The following is a 20,478-nucleotide window of genomic DNA, read 5'->3' on the forward strand; positions in this document are numbered from 1 at the left end:
TTTCATCATTTTGTAAACCCTCGATAGAAAAAATAATCTTTTATCTTTAATTTATTGTAGGATCTTCCTTTAAAATTTAAAGCTAAGAGAAAGAGCAAAGTTTTAATATTCAAGGACAAGGAAAATTCTTAGAAATATAGGTCAGTACAAGGTCCTGTGCTGAGAGGAATGCAGCCTGCACACCTGTTAAGACTTTATAAAGGTGAATCACAATCTGGTTGATACTATTAGTATTAAAATCATTGAAGAGTTTCATGTTAGTTTCTTATTCCATGTACCTATCAAACATAAGAGTAGCAGGTGAAAATATACATGTACTTTGATTTCAAAACTATTCAGGCTAATACATTTTGTGTTTTTCAAGGGAAGGATCTGACTATCCCCAAGGTGTTTGAGAGTTTTATTACTTCTCTGCCTTATTGCTGATGTAGCCTCAGGAAGTCCTAAAGGCTTCCTGCACTCTGCCTTCCCCAGACTTCTGACCACAGAATACAGAACCATTGTTACCAGGCCCCAATCCAATATTACAGAGAACGAGATGCAGTTGAACAGATGGGCGTGAATTCTGCTTTCTCTATTACTGATTTGGTGCTTTGAGAATGCAGCTTGACCTCTCTCTCCAGTTCCACATTTCATACGAGAAAAACAAGAACAATAATATGTATCTACATCATAAAGTTGTTGGGTATAATAAATAGATAGAGTGCAATGCCTTGCATCTTCTTAGCCTTTACAAATGGTAGCTATTTTGTTCTTAGAAGTCCTGGGTATGACACTCCTCTGTGTGGAAAACTCAATCTAATTATGCTGTATTATGAGAATGGTCCCAGCCTGCTGTGAAGTAATAATCTGAGCATGAGACCCAGCAGACCAAAGTCGTCATTGCTCACTGATTCTCTCTCTTATTAGAAATTCTATCCCTAAGATCACATGGGAGACATCCAAAACAAAAGTCTGAGATTATAGACTCATAAGTCTGTTTGATTTAGAAAATGGTCAGGTGGAATTTATAAGGACCCGGAAAACAATCAAATGAAAAACTGTTTACTTCCTTGTCCTGTTTACTTTTTTATTATAATTGAACAAACTTTGTTGTTGACAATAAAACAAACTGGGTTTTTCATACAGAATGCTTGTTGAGCTACTGTTTTTCTAAACAGTGTTATGATTAATACAAAATTAGAAGATGAGGAAAGCCATACTAAAAATAGACTTCCGCATCCTTTCAAGTGCACCATGATAAGTGCTAGACCACTTTTTAATTTACTCTTTTATAGAATAGATTCATTTCTGAAAAGTTAGCTGTTTTTGTCTTTGGAGTAAATGCTATCATGTAGACAAAAGCAGTTGCAATAAACTGTTTTGAAATGTTCTTCCATAAAAATATTAAGATGATGGCAGAATGATAAAGCACATTGATCGCGCTTGGTTATCCCAGATGTTTCCTTTCTTCTGTATTGCTCTTGAGACACAGGGCTATGACTTTATGCACAAAGTGAGAGCACATAAGCAGAGAGTGGTTTTTTGTGCAACACGTGTGAGAGACATGCTGGGAAGCATAATTTCGATGAAGAAATACTGGCATTTCTAGGATATTTCTGGTTATAGGACAAATGCAATATAAAATGTATGTCAAGATTGTCCCAGAAAACCTAGGATATGTTTGTTGCTGTTTATATTGTAGGTCAAACAAATTTCATGTTCATGTCACTATCCTTTACATATACATTCTTTGCCCTTTGAAATTTACACACTTGCCTCTTTCAGGAAAAGTCATTATAATCAGCAGCTAGTAGAGCAGTGCGGAAATCATAATTTTTTAGAAGATGTCAATATCTGTATATGATGTAGTACAAATGCAATTCTTATAAATTCAAATTGTATATATATAATACACAAACATCTGTGTGATTATTATTTATGTGTATAACTAATACATATAAACTATATATAATTAGCATATACATATACATATTTATATATAATTTAGACACCAAACCCAAAGAATATCTGAGCATTAGAAAACCTCAAATATCTGATCCATTTCATTTTTGCTTATTATATTAATTTCAAAAATGTTCTGTGTCTTCACAACATTGATTCAATTTGTGTTTAATAATCATTGAAACAGAATCACTGGGAAAAGTACTAGAGAATGATATCACTCACTTAGGTTAGTGTGTAGGGAAATCATCCTCATTAACAGCTACTGGTCAAAGTGTAGGTTAGTAAAACTCTTTAAAAAGCAGTTCACGTTGTGTCAGTAGAAGTCAAAATACTATTAACTTTGGGTGGTACAAATTGGAAAAAGATGTTACCAAAATAAGCAGTTCAGCTGTCCATACTGAGAGCTTTAAATGGGCACACTGCTTGTGATTGTTTCTTGGGATGTATTCTAACAAAGGGGACTCTTGGGTCAGGAAGTTTTATATTTCAGGTCATTTCTGGGGTATTGCATTAAAAAATTGGAAATAGTCTAAAAAATTCTCAATGCTTAGATAAAGTATAATAGAATAATTAAAAGAAATAGTATTGACCTCTTAAGGTGTGAATTAAATGTATATTACTGATATAAAAATGCTGACTCTATATTTTAAGTCAAAAACCAGTGAAACTGTTTGCACAGTATGGTCCCATTCAAAATATATTATCATGATATGATTGTGATACATGGAGTGACAGCTTATCTCTATGGGGTGGGTTTGGCTATAGAGGTTGTTCTCTAAGCACACTGAGGAAGCTCCCGCCTCAGGGGTTCTCATCTCTTGGACCTCTCTCACGTCTCTCACCCCACCCATCGCACATGACTTACTCTCTCACTCCAATCTGGTCTCTGCTCTAGTATTCTATAAAAGATTGCTACTCTACCCCATCACTAACCTCCTTAAATCACCAAAACTTCACAGTCTGAAATCACCTGATATAGTTTATTTCTTACCTCTCTTCCTCAAGTAGAATGAGGGCAAGGATTTGGTATGATTGGTCACTGTTACACGTGCTGTTTTGAAGTAGTGATCTGTTTCTCCATTCCTGGGGCCAGGTCAAGTCACCTGCAGTTTAACCCAAACCAACAATTCCTAGCAGATAAGCTTTACCCGAGTTCATTCAGGAGATATCGGTCAAAGGAGACTGCATGCCCAGGCTGGACTATCAACCTCCCTCCTCTTGGTCTCAGGGTTCCTATTTACCCCAGGGAAATATCATCTTTCCTATCTTTATCCACAAACCTTGGATATTAAAGTTTTTAAGTAAGTATGTTCTAAAATGTGCCCAGAACATTGTTAGAAATGTGTTAGGTACTCGGTAATGATTTTTAAAAAAATTTCATATTATCAAGTAACAATGTAAGAATCACATTGTGTTAGATATGGGTGATAGAGACAATATAGCTGAGGTAAATAATTTAAAAAGGAGGGAAGTGACCCAGCCCAGCCCAGCCCCTGCAGTTTCCAGCAGCGTCTGCACCCCAGCCCATGGTCTAGCGCCCACGCAATGTCTGCACTGTGACTGACCATCTACCAACACGTGGGGTTGCCTCTGCCGCTATCATGGATTATTCCCAACCTGGAGGTTACCATCCCTAGTGGGGCAGCTCCCTTCTTGGGACACTGCATTATCAAGTCCCTCTCAGGCATCAGGCTACTGAAGACTAGGAGGTTTGAACAGTACACTATAGTTTTATTGCAGATTTTTTTCTATTTTTCTTTATTATTTCTCTCTCTCTCTCTCTTTTCCTCTTATCTATCTGTTTCCTTTGAGTCTTTTTCTCCCTTTTCTCATGCTAAAAAACATTTTCTTTTAATTCCACTTTCAGTATTCCTGTGACATAGTATCTCTATAGACTCACTTCTTATCTCATTGACATTACATCCTACACCCCTCCCCAACCTTTTTGTCCACCATTAGAAATTGTGGTCCTTATTGAAAACCAATTGTTTATGCTGTAGATAATATTCAAACTCTTTATCTGTTTATTAAACAATACTGTTAAAATCTTAATAGGGACTATTTGGGTTAAGGATGCATATTGCTTGTATTGTGTGCTGCTGAATATTGATCTCCCACTTTAAGGTGAGGTATTGGAAACCTGCAGGGACACTATAAGTCTGTAGGGGGAACTGCAGTACCTTGGATTTGCACTACTAGAGGGGAAGATACACAAACAACATGAAAAAACAAGGGAAGAAAATGTTCCAAACAAACCTAGGTGCTATATTAATAGAATTCAATGACAGCATGTAGAAGAAATATCCGAAAGGAAGTTAGGAATGTACATAATTAAAATGATCGGAAAAGCAAAGGACGAGGTAAGAGAGCAAATGCAGCCATTGAATGATCGCACCAATCAACAGTTAAAAGAGCAAATACAGGAAGCAAAGGATTATTTCAATAAAGAGATAGAGATTCTGGAAAAAAAAAAACCAGAAATACTTGAAATGAAGGAAACAGTAAAACAAATTAAAAACTCAATAGAAAGCATAAGTAACAGACTAGATCACTTGGAAGACAGAAACTCAGACAATGAAGACAAAATATTTAATCTTGAAAATAAAGTTGATGAAACAGAAAAGAACTCATGAAAGGAACATACAAGAATTATGGGCTATCATGAAAAGACCCAATTTAAGAATTATTGGGATTGAGGAAGACACAGAGACAGAAACCAAAGGAATAAAAAATCAATTCAATGAAATAATACAGAAAATTTCCCAAACCTGAAGAATGAAATGGAAAATCAAATGCGAGAGGCTTACAGGACACCAAATTTATAAAATTACAACAGATCCCCATCAAGGCACATTATAATGAAAATACATAATATACAAAATAAAGAATTTTAAAGGTGGTGAGAGAAAAGCATCAGATTACATATAGGGGAAAACCAATATGGATATCAGCAGATTTCTCATTCTAGACCATAAAAGCTAAAAAAGACATGAAAGAAAGCTGTGAAAGAAAATGAATGCCAACCAAGAATATTATACCCAGCAAAACTTACCTTCATATTTGATGATGAAACAAAATCCTTCCATAATAAACAAAAGTTAAAAGAATTTACAAATAGAAAGCCTGCACTACAGAACATTCTCAGCAAAATATTCCATGAGGAAGAGATAAAATACAACAATGTAAATCAGCAAAGGGAGGAACTACCCTAAAGGAAAACCAATTAAAGGAGAAACCAAGTCAAGTTAAAAATAAATAAATAAACCAAAACGACTGGAAATACAAGTCATATCTCAATAATAACCCTGAATGTTAATGACCTAAACTCATTAATCAAAAGACATAGACTGGCAGATTGGATTAAAAAGAAAGACCCAACAATATGCTGCTTTCAAGAGAATCATCTCATAGAAAAAGATACCCACAGAGTAACTGTGAAAGATGGGGAAAACATACCACATACACAGACTCAGTAAAAAAGCAGTAGTGTCCTTCCTCATATCAGACAAAGTGGAATTCAAGCCAAATTAGTTCGAAGGTATAAAGAAGGACATTTCATACTGCTTAAAGGAAGCATAAATCAGCAAGACATAATAATCATAAATATTTATGCTTCAAACACTGGTGCATCCATGTACATCAAACAAATCCTTCTCAATTCCAGGAACAAAATAGACCACAACTTAACACAGCTCTCTCACCACTGGACAGATTTTCCAAGCAGAAATTGAACAAAGAAACCGTAGAACTCAATAACATAATCAATAATTTAGACTTAACAGGCATATATAGAATATTCTATCTGTCGATGAGTGAATTCACTTTCTTCTCAGCAGCACATGGATCCTTCTCTAAAATAGACCATATTGTTATGCCACAAAGCTACTGTTAACAAATACAAAAAGAGAGAGATAGTACCTTGTATTCTATCAGATCATAATGGAATAAAATCAGAAATCAATGATAAAATAAAATACAGAAATTACTCCAACAACTGGAGACTAAATAATATGCTACTGAGTGATGCATGGGTAATAGAAGACATCAGGAGATTAAAAAAATTCTTAGAAGTAAACAAGAACAATGATACAACATATTAAAATCTCTGGGATGCTATGAAAGCAGTACTAAGAGGAAAATTCATTACATGGAGTGCATTCAATAAAAGAAGAAAAAGTCAACGAATAAATGACCTAACACTATAGTTTAAAGCTCTAGAAAAAGAACAGATTAATACCAAAGTAGTAGAAGACAGGATATAATAAAATCAGAGCTGAAATCAATGGAATTGAAACAAAAGACACAATTTGAAAAATTAACAAAAAAATTTTGGTTCATTGAAAAAATAAGCAAGATTGATAAACCCTTAGCCACACTAACAAAGAGAAGGAGAGAGGAAACTCAAATTACTAAAATTCATGTAAAAAAGAAAATATCATGACAGATACTATTGACAGACACACATACAAAACATAATTAGAAGCTATTTTAAAAACTATATTCCAACAAAATAGAAAATCTTGAAGACATTGACAGGTTTCTAGAGACATATGATCCACCCAAATTGAATCTGGAGGACACACACAATTTAAACAGGTCAATTTCAAGCAATGAAATAGAAGAAGCCATCAAAAGCCTACCAACTAAGAAAAGTCTGGGACCAGATGGGTTCTCAGTCGAGTTCTAGAAGACCTTCAAAGAAGAGCTCATTCCAATACTTCTCAAAGTATTCCATGAAGTAGAAAAGGAGGGAACCCTTCCACACTCATTCTATGAAGCTAGAATCACCTTCATACCAAAAGCAGACAAAGATGCATCAAGGAAAGAAAATATTCCTAATGAACTAGATGCAATTCCAATTAAAATCTCAATGATGTACTTCACAGAAATAGAGAAAGCAATAATGAAATTCATTTGGAAGAATAAGAGACCCAGAATAGCCAAAGCAATCCTTAGCAAGAAGAGCGAACCAGGAGGTATCACAATACCAGACCTTCAACTATACTGCAGAGTAATAGTAACATAAACAGCATGGTACTGGCACCAAGATAGACAGGTAGAACAATGGTACAGAATAGAGGACACAGAGGCAAACCCACATAAATACAGTTATCTCATACTAGACAAAGGTGCCAAAAACATATAATGTAGAAATGATAGCCTCTTCAACAAATGGTGCTGGGAAAACTGGAAATCTATATGCAGCGAAATGAAATTAAAACCCTATCTCTCACCCTGCACAAAATTCAACTCAAATAGATCAAGGACCCAGGAATTAGACCAGAAACCCTGCACCTAATTAAAAATAGGTCCAAATCTTCATCTTTTTGGCTTAGGATCAAACTTCCTTAACATGACTCCCATAGCACAAGAAATAAAGGCAAGAATCAGCAAATGGGATGGATTCAAACTAAAAAGCTTTTTCTCAGCAAACAATCAACAATGTGAAGAGAGAGCCTACAGAGTGGGAGAAAATCTTTGCCACACGTACTTCAGATAGAGCACTAATCTCCAGAATTTATAAAAAACTCAAGAAACTTTACAAAGAATACAAATAACCCAACAACAAATGGTCTGGGGAATTGTGCAGACACTTCACAGAAGAAGATCTATGAGCAATCAGCAGATGTATGAAAAAATGTTCAATATCTCTAGTAATAAGAGAAATGCAAATCAAAACTACCCAAAGCTTTCATCTCACCCCAATTAGAATGGCTATTATCAAGAATACAAACAACAATAGGTGTTGGCGAAGATGTGGGGGAAAAGGTACACTCATACATTGCTGGTGGGGTTGCAAATTGGTGCAGCCACTCTGGAAAGCAGTGTGGAGATTCCTTAGAAAACTTGGAATGGAACCACCACTTGACCCAGCTATCCCACTCCTTGGCCTATACCCAAAGGACTTAAAATCAGCATACTACAGTGACACAGCCACATCAATGTTTATAGCAGCTCAATTCACAATAGCTAGATTGTGGAACCAACCTAGATACCCTTCAATAGATGAATGGATAAAGAAACTGTGGTATATATACACAATGAAATATTATTCAGCCATAAAGAAGAATAAAATTATGGCATTTGCAGGTGAATGGATGGAGTTGGAGAATATCATGCTAAGTGAAATAAGCCAATCCCCCCCAAAAAAACCCAAAGGCTGAATGATTTCTCTAAGTGGGTGATGATAGATAATGGGGGGCAGGGAAAGGGTAAGGGAAGAATAGAGGAAGGATGGATTTTGTAGAGAGAAATGAGGGAGGAGAGGGGAAGGGGGAAAGGAAAGATAATAGAATGAGACAAACATCATTACCCTATGTACATGTATGATTACACAAACAGTGTGACTCTACTTCGTGTACAACCAGAGAAACAAAAGTTGTACCCCATATGTATACAATGAATCAAAATAAAAAAAATAATAATAATAAAAAATAAAAGGAGGGAAGATTTATTTTGGCTCATGGTTTCAAAGGTTTCATTCCATGGTCAGCTGACTGTGGTGAGGCTGAACTTCGTGGCAGGGAGCACATGGAATACAAAGGTGCTCACTTCATGGCAGCCAGGAAGCAGGGAGAGAGAAGGGGCCAGGGGCCTGATATGCCCTTCACACACTTGTCCTGGGAGACCTACTTCCTTCAAGTAGGCCTACCTCTTAAAGGCCTGACCAACTCGCATTAGTGCCATCACCCAGGGAATAAGCCTCAGCACATGACCCTTGGGGGGAATTTAAGATTTAAGCCAAAACACGTGTTAAACACACTAACATAATTATAGGGCTGTGACAAGTAGTTGTCCAGGTAATTACTAACAGATAAACTGAGCATTAAGTACAGTTTCATAGTGTAATTTGAGGAGGGATCATGTTTAGAAGACCCTCCATTGCCATTCTAGATCTTTCCAATGATCTGGAGTCTATAAAAAGTAGATTTCTTTGGGAGGAAATTTAGAAACAGAGTCACAAATTTAACTTTACTGTGAAAAAATAACAAACTATTTTCTTTTTGTCATTTTGGAAGTGTTTATGAAAAGTTTTGATCACAGGATCAGCCAGTGCAATATGAAAAAGCTTTTACTAAATAAAGTTGCTTCAAGAGATCATACATTTATGGATGAGTTTAGCTTCAAGGTATGATGAATGTGAAGGGCTATGATCTATGTTGGTTATCAGATGACTGCTACTTTTTCTTGGGGGAAAAATACAAACTTTTAAGAGTAAATGCAAACTGCAGTTGCAGCAATATATCATTTTGAAGTGCCACGATCACTTGGCAGAATATGTAAACAATGCCAACATAAATATAAAAATAGAGTTGTTGAGATGATATGATTAAGTGGAAATTTATATTCATCGACACAAGCTAAAATTTATGTGTGACAGTAAAATAGTGAAGGCCTGTTAAGCATCTGCATCCTGAGTCCTAATTCTGCAAATTCAGCAACTAAGAATCTTTATTCTACCTTAAGCAGAGTAGAGGAAGGGCTTTACTATTTTTATTGAGTCTCCTGCTTATTGATGCCTCAGAAGAACTAAATCTGAAAAATCTGGATTAGATCATACTATTTTCTCAATTACCTGAATAGACCACTAACTTCCTCTAGTTTTTTCCTTCTTAAGAGTTTATGCTTCTACTTGTATAAATTCATGGTGAAACGATTGGTAATTTTACTTGAGAAGAAGTCAAAACTCTATTCAGTTAATCTCTGAAAATTAACTGTGTCTGTGATCTTTGGCAACTTTATTTAATAGATAAAATTAAATTACTTTATGTACAACATGTATTCTAAAACAAGTTTCAGAGTGTCATTTTCAGGGACTAATGAGATTATTTTACCAAATTATTAAATTAAATTAAATTATTGTGCTTGGGTTTACATTAATACAATGTGTAAATCATTGTTGGTGAGATTGTAAATTAGTACAACCACAATGGAAATCGGTATGGAGGTTCCTCAAAAGTCTAGGCATGGAACCACCACATTGACCCAGATATATCACTCCTTGGTATTTATCTTGAAGAATTAAAGTCATCATCCTATAATGATACATGCATATCCATGTTTATAGCAGCATGGTAGCCAAATTATGGAACCAACCTAGGTGTCCATCAATGGATAAATGGATAAAGAAAATGTGGTATATATTCACAATGGAGTTTTATTCATCCATAAGGAAGAATGAAATTATATCATTTGCAGGAAAATGGATGGAATTAGAGACCATCATGTTAAGCGAAATAAGTCAAACTCAGAAAGTCAAGGGTTATATGTTTTTTCATATGCAGAAGCTCAAGAGGAAAAAGGAAAAGAAAGGTAGGGACAGATTTCATGAAAATCAAAGGGAGATCATAGAGGAAAGGGACCAAGGGATGGGAAGCAGGGAGGGGGAAGTGCCAAGGAGTGGTATCAGCCCAATTGTATTGTTATATTGTGTGCATATATGAATATGAAACAATAAATCCCACCATTATGTACCACTAAGATGCACCAATGAAAAGAACGTAGAAAATAGTCAATGCCCTAAGTATTTCCAAAAAATAAATAAAATAAATAAATTTTATTTAAAAATATAGTGTAGGCTGGGTGCCATGGCACACGCCTATAATCCCAGCAGCTCAGGAGGCTGAGACAGGAGGATCTCAAGTTCAAAGCCAGCCTCAGCAAAAGCAAGGTGCTAAGCAACTCAATGAGACCCTGTCTCTAAATAAAATACAAAATAGGGCTGGAGATGTGGCTCAGTGGTTGAGTGCCTCTGAATTCAATCCTGGTACCCCCCACACCAAAATACAGTGTATAAGTCATAATACATTTTTATTAAAATGACAAATTCATTTTCCTCAAGGTCCTTCAGGGGACAAAGGAGCTGTTAGATTTTTTTTTTTTTTTTTGGTTGTACTGGGTGTTTAAACAGTACCCAGCTATTTTTTAAATTTTTAAACATATTTTCCCTGACAGAGTCTCTCTAAGTCACCCAGGCTGGTCTTAAAATTTTGATCCTCCTGCCTCAGCCTTCTGAGCAGCTGAGATTACAGGCACGCACCTCTGTGTGCCTGGCTCATCTTGTGATTTTTTTTTTTTTTTTAAAAACATGTATTAACTATACACAATACAAGTTTTAATTTGGGATAACAGAAAGATTGTTGGTCTGTTCTGCCACTTCCAACTTCCTACAAGGTGCTTATGAAAGACCAGAAAGAGATTCAGGGAACTTTTATCTTTACCATGATGTAATAACTGGTCCTAGATTGGTTCCACTGCTATAATTTGTATAAAAGAGCCAAATTATACGAGGCAATAGTTTCCTGGCTTTGGAGGAGAAGGAAAGCAAGACAGTGAGTGATAGCTTATTGAAGAGAAACTCACCAGGTGAATGCCACGATTAATACATAGCTCTGTTTGTGACAATTTCCTAACCCAATACGTGGAGCTAGAGAACAAAGAGGTTATTCTCTCTGACCTTATGGTAGTTATATTTTAAGGTTGTGGAAGCAGCTGGAATCTTTGGGATAGACTTAAAGAAAAGAGGAATCTACACAGGGAAGAGGACACCGAGGTCTGTGTGTGAATTAACCTGAGTCTTATCTAAAGCTGAGCAGTGAATATTCAGAAACGTGCTCTGAGAGACTGCCAGAGAATGGCTGCTGAAGGTAAAGATGGGGAAAGAGAAGCTGGAGGTTCAGTAGTACTGGGGGATGGCGGAGTTTGGACCCAGCCAGACTGAAATGACTTTGTTGATACCTGTGAACATCCAACTGCGACAAGAAGACCACCCTTTAAAAAGACCAAAATCAAACCCTAAAAAAAGTTGCAAGGAAGAGAGAATGTGGAAGTTGAACTCCAATAAATTAGATTGGTATGGTTTAGATATGAGGTGTCCCCCAAAAGCTCGTGTGTGAAACAATGAAAGAATTTTCAGAGGTGAAATGATTGGGTTATGAGATCCTCGACCTAATCAGTGTACTAATCCACTTATATGGATAAACTGGGCAGTAACTATAGGCAAAGGTGTGGCTGGAGGAGGTGGGTCACTGGGGGTGTGACTTTAGGGTTTATATTTTTGTCCCCAGTGAGCTGTGCTCTCTCTGCTACCTGGCCTTCATGTTTTGAGCTGCTGTTCTCACCGCTTCCTCTTCTTTGATGTTCTGCCTCATCTTGGGCCAGAGCTATGAAGTTAGCCAACCATGGGCTGCACCTCTGAAATCATGAACCAAAATAAACTTTTCCTCCTTTAAATCATCTTGTCAGGTTTGTTCACAGTGACCAAAAAAGCTGACTGAAACAAGTGGCTTGGGAAATACTTCAGACTTTTCACAATTTGTCCTAATGAGACCTAAACACAAGCATGCACAACTTCACGGGAATCAACCTGCCATTGAATGCTTGTGAGACCACAAACCAGAGAAAATTAACGGAATCCGACCATCTATATGATACCACCTATAATGTTCAGTATGTAATAGAAAGTGGTCAAAATGGCCAAATTAACAGAACTATTTGACTTATAGTCAAGAATGAAAGCCATTCATCAAAACTGAACTCAAGATAGCCATTATACATTTGGTGAAAGACTTAAGGAAAAATATAGTAATAATGAGTGAACAAATAGCAAGTCTCAGCAGAAAAAAATGCATACAACTGAAAAATTTAGAGTAAGCATGCTAACTGAAATTTAAAACTCATTGCATGTAACAGCATATTGAAGATGGCAGGAGTCAGTGAACTTGAAAAGACCAAAATAGAAAGTTTCCAATCTGGAAAATGGAGAAAAAAGAATTGAAGAAAATGAAATACCATATAGCATTCAATGCCTGCAGAAAAGATCACCTGGTTTAACATACGTAAATTTTCCTCAAAAGGGAAGAAAATGAGAAGAGTGCAAAAATGAAGATGAAGGAAGATATGTAGCCAAATATTTTAAAAATTTGCTGAAAAATATGATGTAGGTATATAAGAAACTAAGAAAATCTCAAGCAGGGAAATGCAAAATAAAAATCAAAACCAAGCCCAATAAACCACCCAAACTCCTGTTGAAATGTGAGTCAAACTCTAAACAAAGAATAGCAGATACACTTGAAAGCAGTCAGAGGAAAAAAGTGACATTTAATAGTTATCTAAAATGAATTAAAACAAATGAACAAACCTGACAATCCGGATTCCTGTATGCAGGGAAAAGACAATTTCAAACTTAGAGTGAAATGAAAACATTTTAAGAAGAATAAGAACCAAGAGAACTTTTCAATCCCCAGCCCGCACTGTAATCAATATCAAAGGATTTTTTAAGATTGACTATAAAAGGGATAAGAGGGAACACTGGATCTACAATAAGGAATAAAGAACATCTGACCACTGTCCTTCTGCTACTGTTTTGATACATCTCTCTCATACATTTTAGACCCCATCTCAGCTATTGTCATTTTGCTTTCAACATTCAGTTGCTTTTTAAGTAAATTGTGTCCAACAAGGAGTGTGTATATGCTTTGTCGAAGTGCACATTGAAACATGAGTTACCAAAGCCCAGTTAGATAGAAAGAATAAATTCTCACGTTCCACAGCACAGTGGGGTGACTGTAGTTTATAATACACATTACATATTCTATAATGAACTGGAGGAGAGAAATTCAAAGGCTCCAAACTTAGGGATGTGGTAGTGTAATTACCCTGGTTTGATTAATATGTGATATATATATATATATATGATATATATATATAATATATATCATGTATATATATAATGATATATATATCATATCAATATATGTTAACATATCACATTGAACCCAATACATACATACAGTTATTAGATGTTAAAAAAATTAAACATCTATAAGCAATAGACAATGTGCACATGAAAAAAATTCCAATGAAATTGACAAATAGGGAAAACAAAAATTAAGTCACAGTTGAATATTTACATCTACAAAATGGCTAAATTTAGAGTAACAACATTCAGTGTTGGTGAGTGTGTGGAGCAACTAAAACTCTCAGGTACCACTGGTGAAATGCAGGATGGAATAACCATTCTGGAAAGCATTTTGACAGTTTCTTATAAAGTTAAACATACATTTATCAGATGACCCAGAAATTCCTCTCTTAGATATTTTTTTAAGAGAAATTAAAACTTTAAAGACATGGACACAAGTTTTCCTCATGGTTTATTTATAATAGGTTAAACATTGGATACAATCCAATATTTACAAACAGGAGTAAAGATAGAGACATTGTCATTTTCATTAAAAAGAAAACAATTGCTGGTATATATCACAGCAGAGACAACTCTTAAAACTGTAGTGAAGTTACATAGATTCCATTTATGTGATGGTCTAGAAGAGAATAGAAAAACTAGTTTACGGAAAAATAAATCACATATTTGCTTGCCTGAGTTAGGAGTAAGGAGCACACACTATCTTTCTGAGGTGATAAAAATGCTATTTATTTATTTTTTCAGCAGTTACACAGAAGTATACATTACTCAGACTGTATTATGTGTTTCTTATTGTTTGCAAATTATACCACAGAAGATAGTTTTGTAAAAATACAAATTATTTTGCTAAAAAAGAAGGCCACTTAATTGGTTATTCAGTTCACATATTATTTTGTAATCAATAATTATTGAAAGCACATGTAAGAGATTAGGAGAAAGAGACATCAGCAATTTTATTCTGAAAAATATCATACAATTACTGAAGACACAGGAAATTTTCAGAATAATGTACTCTCTCTCTCTCTCTCTCTCTCTCTCTATATATATATATATATATATATATATGAACCAAGTCAACCAAGTGCAGCAGGTCCATATTTTATAGTTACTGAGTGTATTACGATCCATTGCATAGATTCCAGAATGTGCTGCAAACACCCTTGAGGGTTCATTCTGTCTTCTCAGGGAGACTGTGAGGTCAAACTTGTTTTCATAATAATACCATAAGAGCAATAAGTTATTTGCTCCTTTCACTGTGTTCACATTTGCATTGTTATTTAAAGATAAAGGGGAATAAAACTGCTGGTTCCTTAGCACGAATCAAGACAGTTGCACCAAAATGCTACTACTGGAGTAAAAGACCTCACAGCCATGGACTCGAGGTCAAACCAAAGCAAACAAGACGTTCACACACACACACACCCTCCCAGTCCCTATCCCCCACCAAACAAAACACTACTATTTGAGGAATTCTTTGAGGATGCAGGAAAAATGTTCATTTTATCCATTTTGGAACTTTGAACACGTGCTGTTAAGTGGGCCATATCTGAAATGGGAAGTACACCGAAGCTTTTCTGCTGCTTGCCAACCGCAGGGGTTTCTCTAAGGACAAGCACTTGCTCTGTTGTGTACCTGTGAGCTGGACTACCAGCTTTCCTCGTGCAACACTGTACTTGAAAGAATGATTGACGGTCTAGGGCTGTCTAGACTTGAGTGTTTGGTAGACATTTTATCATAAATGAACAGAGTGACTCTTCCACCTAAAAGAAAAACTACCATGATAGAATTCAAGTTTCGGGCAAAAACTAAAATTTTGGAAAAGTTTTATTTGCCACTAGTTTGACAACTTCAAGTTCTTGGAGATTTTCCAGTGAGATCAGTGATGTATTAATGAAAGTGAGATTTTGATGTGATGTAGTAAATTGCATTATCAGTTAAAGAATAACTCAGTGAACTGGTATTTTTCAAATGAATAATTAATGCTTGATACAAAGCCATACATGGGCTGAACATGGTGGTGTATGCCTGTAATCCCAGAAACTCAGGAGGCTGAGGCAGGAGGATCATAAATTTGAGGCCAGCCTTGGCAATTTATAGAGGCCCTGTGTGACTTAGTAAGTCCCTGTCTCAAAAAATAAAAGGGTTAGGGATGTGGCTTAGTGGTAAAGCACCCCTGAGTTCAATTGCAAGTATAAAAAAAGCAATACCTGGGTAAAAAATCCAGTCAAGGTGCACACTGGAACCATGGATTTTTATGGTGCAGAGCACAGAAAACTCTTTCAGATAGTTTCAGATTAAAACTCCAAATGACCTTTTAGATAACTTTATCATTTGGTCAAGTTTTGAGTAGTATCAAAGAATATCCATAATTATCTTAAAGAGCCTTTAAACCTTTCTATTATTTCTAACTGCATATTTACATGAGACCTCATGTTCTTCCTGTTACTAATGAATTGAGGGCAGAAGCAGATACAGAATCCTAATATCTTTTCCAAAGCTAGACATCAAATTCATCTTCAAAAATGTGAAGCAATGGCATTCTTCTCACTATTTAAAAAATTACTTTCAACAGTTATCTGTTATTTGTATAACATAATGGACGTATTATTATTTTAAGAGACAATAAATATTTCAAAAAGTTCTCAGTTTTCTATTACAGTATATAGAACAGATATAATTCACATAAACAAAAATTCTTTGGGGTTCTTAGTATTTATTCAAGTCTTCATGGGTTGAAAACTTTTGAGAATTCTTTGAACTGATCACCATTTACTGCAGCTCAATACCAAACTCAGAATTTATATCCAAGTTCAAAAACCATCTATGGAAGTCTACATGAATACTTTTATAATACATATAATTAAAATATCACATTTTTAGGGAAGATTAAAAAAGAACATAATGAGATAGTTCAAAAGTAAAAATTGTGGCATTGTTATCAAGAGATGTAATTTTAAACACACCTCTACGTAAATCAGGCATGTGAATATATATTAAAATGATAATGTATGCTGTTTCATATGTCACATTGTTAAAAAATTTACTGTATACCACTACAAACTTTAGCAAATGAGAAGGAGCAATAAAGTATAAATTTTATTTCTTCTTCCTTTTACAAGTGAAAAGATGTTCAGAACTAAAGTTATTAGCTTTTCACAACTTACACTATAACTCTTTGGCACTTGTTCTTTGAATGGAAAACACTAATATTTAATTACCCCCAATCCTCATATGAAAGAGCTTTGTTTAAGAAAGCTGAAGGTAGATAAATGTCTACATTTTAAATGAAAGGCTCAAAGTAATTTTCAGGAGTCAGACTTGAAAGATTTCAAAGGAAAAACAGAACAAAAAAGGTATTGAACAAGATTTCTTGCTTCCTAATCTCAAAAAACTAAAGGACGAATAATCTCGCTAATAAGCGGATGAGGACATATAATGGGGGGTGGGGGGGTTAGGGTTAGGGTTAGGGTTAGGTTTAGGGTTAGGGTTAAGGAGGGTGGTAAGAATGGAGGAAGGAAGGACTGTATAGAGGGAAAGAGGGGTGGGAGGGGGGGGAGTGAAAAAAATAACAGAATGAATCAAACATTACCCTATGTAAATTTATGATTACACAAATGGTATGCCTTGACTCCATTTACAAACAGAGAAACAACATGTATCCCATTTGTTTACAATTTAAAAAAATGAAAAAAAAAAGATTTCTTGACTTCCTGTTTTTTTTTTAATATAATTCTTTCTCTCTTTAATTTTTTTTTCATGTGTTCCCAATAATTCAGTTTTATGCTGAAAATCCAGACGGCCATGGGCATCATAGCTCAGGATTGCCCTTTCCTTAAGTTCTTATCTATTTCTCACAGATTCTCTGAATGGAAAATCCTGTCCTGCCATGACCGTGAACTTCAGCCGGGAAGGCCCTGCTGCAGCAACACAGAGAGCCCTTTGGTTATGGAGCAACTGCCCTTCCCGGTCATGAGCCCTTTAATGTCTCTCAGTGACATTCCTCCTACAGAGGGCCAGGGTGTGGACTGGTCACTGACCACCGCTTGTGGCTTCTCAGTCCCAGCAGAAGCTCTACGGGAGCGACAGACATCTTTCCCACACCAGGCTTGCTTCCCTGGAGGGACAGCTCGTCTGCCTGTAAGCCAGGCCTATCACCCTCCGCAGCTAGACTCTGGGGTTTCTCACTCCGTGAGACAGTCCACACACTATGCAATTCCATTACTTCAGAACAAAGTCAAGACCCTGAAGATTTCTCAGAAGGCGTCACAAAGGAAGCGAAGTTGGCGCCACAGTGATTCACACCCGCCACCCTTCTCGGGTTCACTTTACCCTTGTGTGGAGTCGTTAAGAGTTAGCCTCTTGGCTCGAGCTGGTATTTTCCTCTTCACCAACAGAATGGAGTCATTAGTGGCTCTTCATCCAATGCTCCAGAAAATGTAACATTTCCTCTCGAGCTTCACTCTTGTATTTTTACAAATTCAGCTGTATTGCTTCACTTCAGAGAAAAACAGACACGTCATGGCGTTTCATGGGAACTGGAGTGGGCAGCTGTCTTCCCAGCTGCTTACCCCAAGGTTGGGCCCTTTCCAGGCAGCCAGTGCAGTTGCTCTGAGGCATAAAACACATCATTTAGCTGGTGGCCATGGTTAGACTATAAAATATAACAAGGCAAAACCAAAACAGCCAATGAAACAGAAGTAAACATTTTAAATATATATTTTTATTTACATGGAATATGTAGGGACTTCTGGATATATCTAGGAGAAACAGTTTAATATTGAGGATAATAAAAGGAAAAACTACCAGAAAGCCAAGACAAATAAACACACACTAACACAGACTAGTTGCCAAGAAAGAGGTATCAGGCTTTCTCAGACTATTAATTTGCAAAACTAATAGCCAAATGCAAAGATGCAATAGATGGACAGTTTTTATGGGGCATACTGTGACTCAAGACACCGCATCTCACCAAGTTAGGATTATTGTGTGATGCCATAGACAGGTGTTCTCAGGAATTCAAGGACTTAGGTAGAGTACCACTGTTATCACCTCATGAAAACAACCACCTCTTCTTCAGGAGCAAAATACAGCGCTCATGGTTTGCCTAAAGACAGAGCTAGGCAATGCAAATGTAGCTTAGATGTGGAGGTAGGCGTGGTTGTAGATAAAGATGTGTGTGTAACAGTGAACTAGCAGATAAGAAGCTTCATGTTACTCAATAGGTTTTTGGAAAATGTTTACATAGTGAAAGATAAGAAAAATCAGAAAATAAGGAAAAAGGAAATAAGACAAAACAACAAAATGAATGCAGTATTGTGTAATTTACTGCAGTTACCATGCTGTGCAATATACTTCTACAATTTATTCCTCCAATACAACTGTAATTTTCCATCTCCAGAGCAATATCTCCCCAACAACCCCAATCCAGATATCTAAATGTGACCAAGAAATGCTCTTCGAATAAAATGCTACAGAAAGTCAACATGAAACATGTATCAGAAAGGTGAGATGTTATTAAGAGGAGAAATAGTTTTGGGTCATGTGGGAATTCTCTACATTTCACTCCAATTTTTCTCTAACTCTACAATTAGTCTAAAATTAAAATTTTATTAAGGAAAAACACAAAGCTCCCATATATACCGCTTTGCAATTTGCTATTGTTTTGCATTAAAATATATTGTGGAATGTTTTCTCATTTTAACACTTAGATTTATACCACTGTTTGTAATATATGTACAGCAATTCATTATGTGATGTCAGAACATCTATTCAACAAACGTTTTCAAAATGTTATAGCATTTAAGAAAATACTGAGATAAAATATGCTGCACAAGCATTTTCCTGCTGTGGTAATTTGGAAGGAAAGTCATTAAAATGTCACCAGCAGTTACTGATGGATAGAAAGGTAAAGGTCATCTTTATTTTTATGTTTATCATTTTATTAAATATCTCTTTTATTTTCATGTGCATTACTTCTATGATTAGAACAACTATGAAAAATATTTTCCTTAGTCACATATAAATGACTTATTTATGAAATGATACACATCATATTAATAATAATGATTTTACATTGAAAAAGTATATAATTGAGTGCTTTAGTCCCATATAGCATTGTATCAAATGCACTAAAACCTACTAGAAGATGATCCAAACTTGCCAATTGTTATTGTTTTTCTGATTTAATTACTTTTGTTTTCATGTAATATAAGCAAGCAAATAATAAACAACTATAAAATAATAAACAACTATATGGAGGAGATGGATAATTTATTTCGTATAGTTGATTTAATAAATTTCTTTCTGAAGTCTTCTTTCAAATGCTAAGAATATTGATTAAATTTGATAACATATATAGACACATATATAAACTGCATAGTGACTGAGATATCACTCAGTGGCATAGTGCATATGCTTAGCATGTGTGGGACCCTAGATTCAATCCCAGCACCATACACACACACAAATTTATAAAAATCCTTTAAATTGAAATCATAAAGATCAAATAGGCACATCAATAGCAACACATTTCGCTTTTTAAATAGCCTATGTGTGATAATAGCTTTAAATATTGCTATTAAGCCAGAAAAAAATATAAGACTTTATATTCCATAAAAAGAGGAGACAGTAAATAAACTTAAGGAAATCACATCAATAGAATTAATAATATCTAATAATAAGAATCCTGTGCCAAAAGTAAATGAAAGTGCTGGTACTTGCAAATACCATTAAAATATACAATCCTTTAAAGAATCCTTTTAAGAGAAAAGGATATGAATATAAATTCAAACATTAACCAAAGAGATAATAGTATCAGAAAATGGAGTGTC

This window comes from Sciurus vulgaris, assembly GCF_902686455.1.
Source record: "Sciurus vulgaris genome assembly, chromosome: 13".
Lineage (NCBI taxonomy): Eukaryota > Metazoa > Chordata > Mammalia > Rodentia > Sciuridae > Sciurus > Sciurus vulgaris.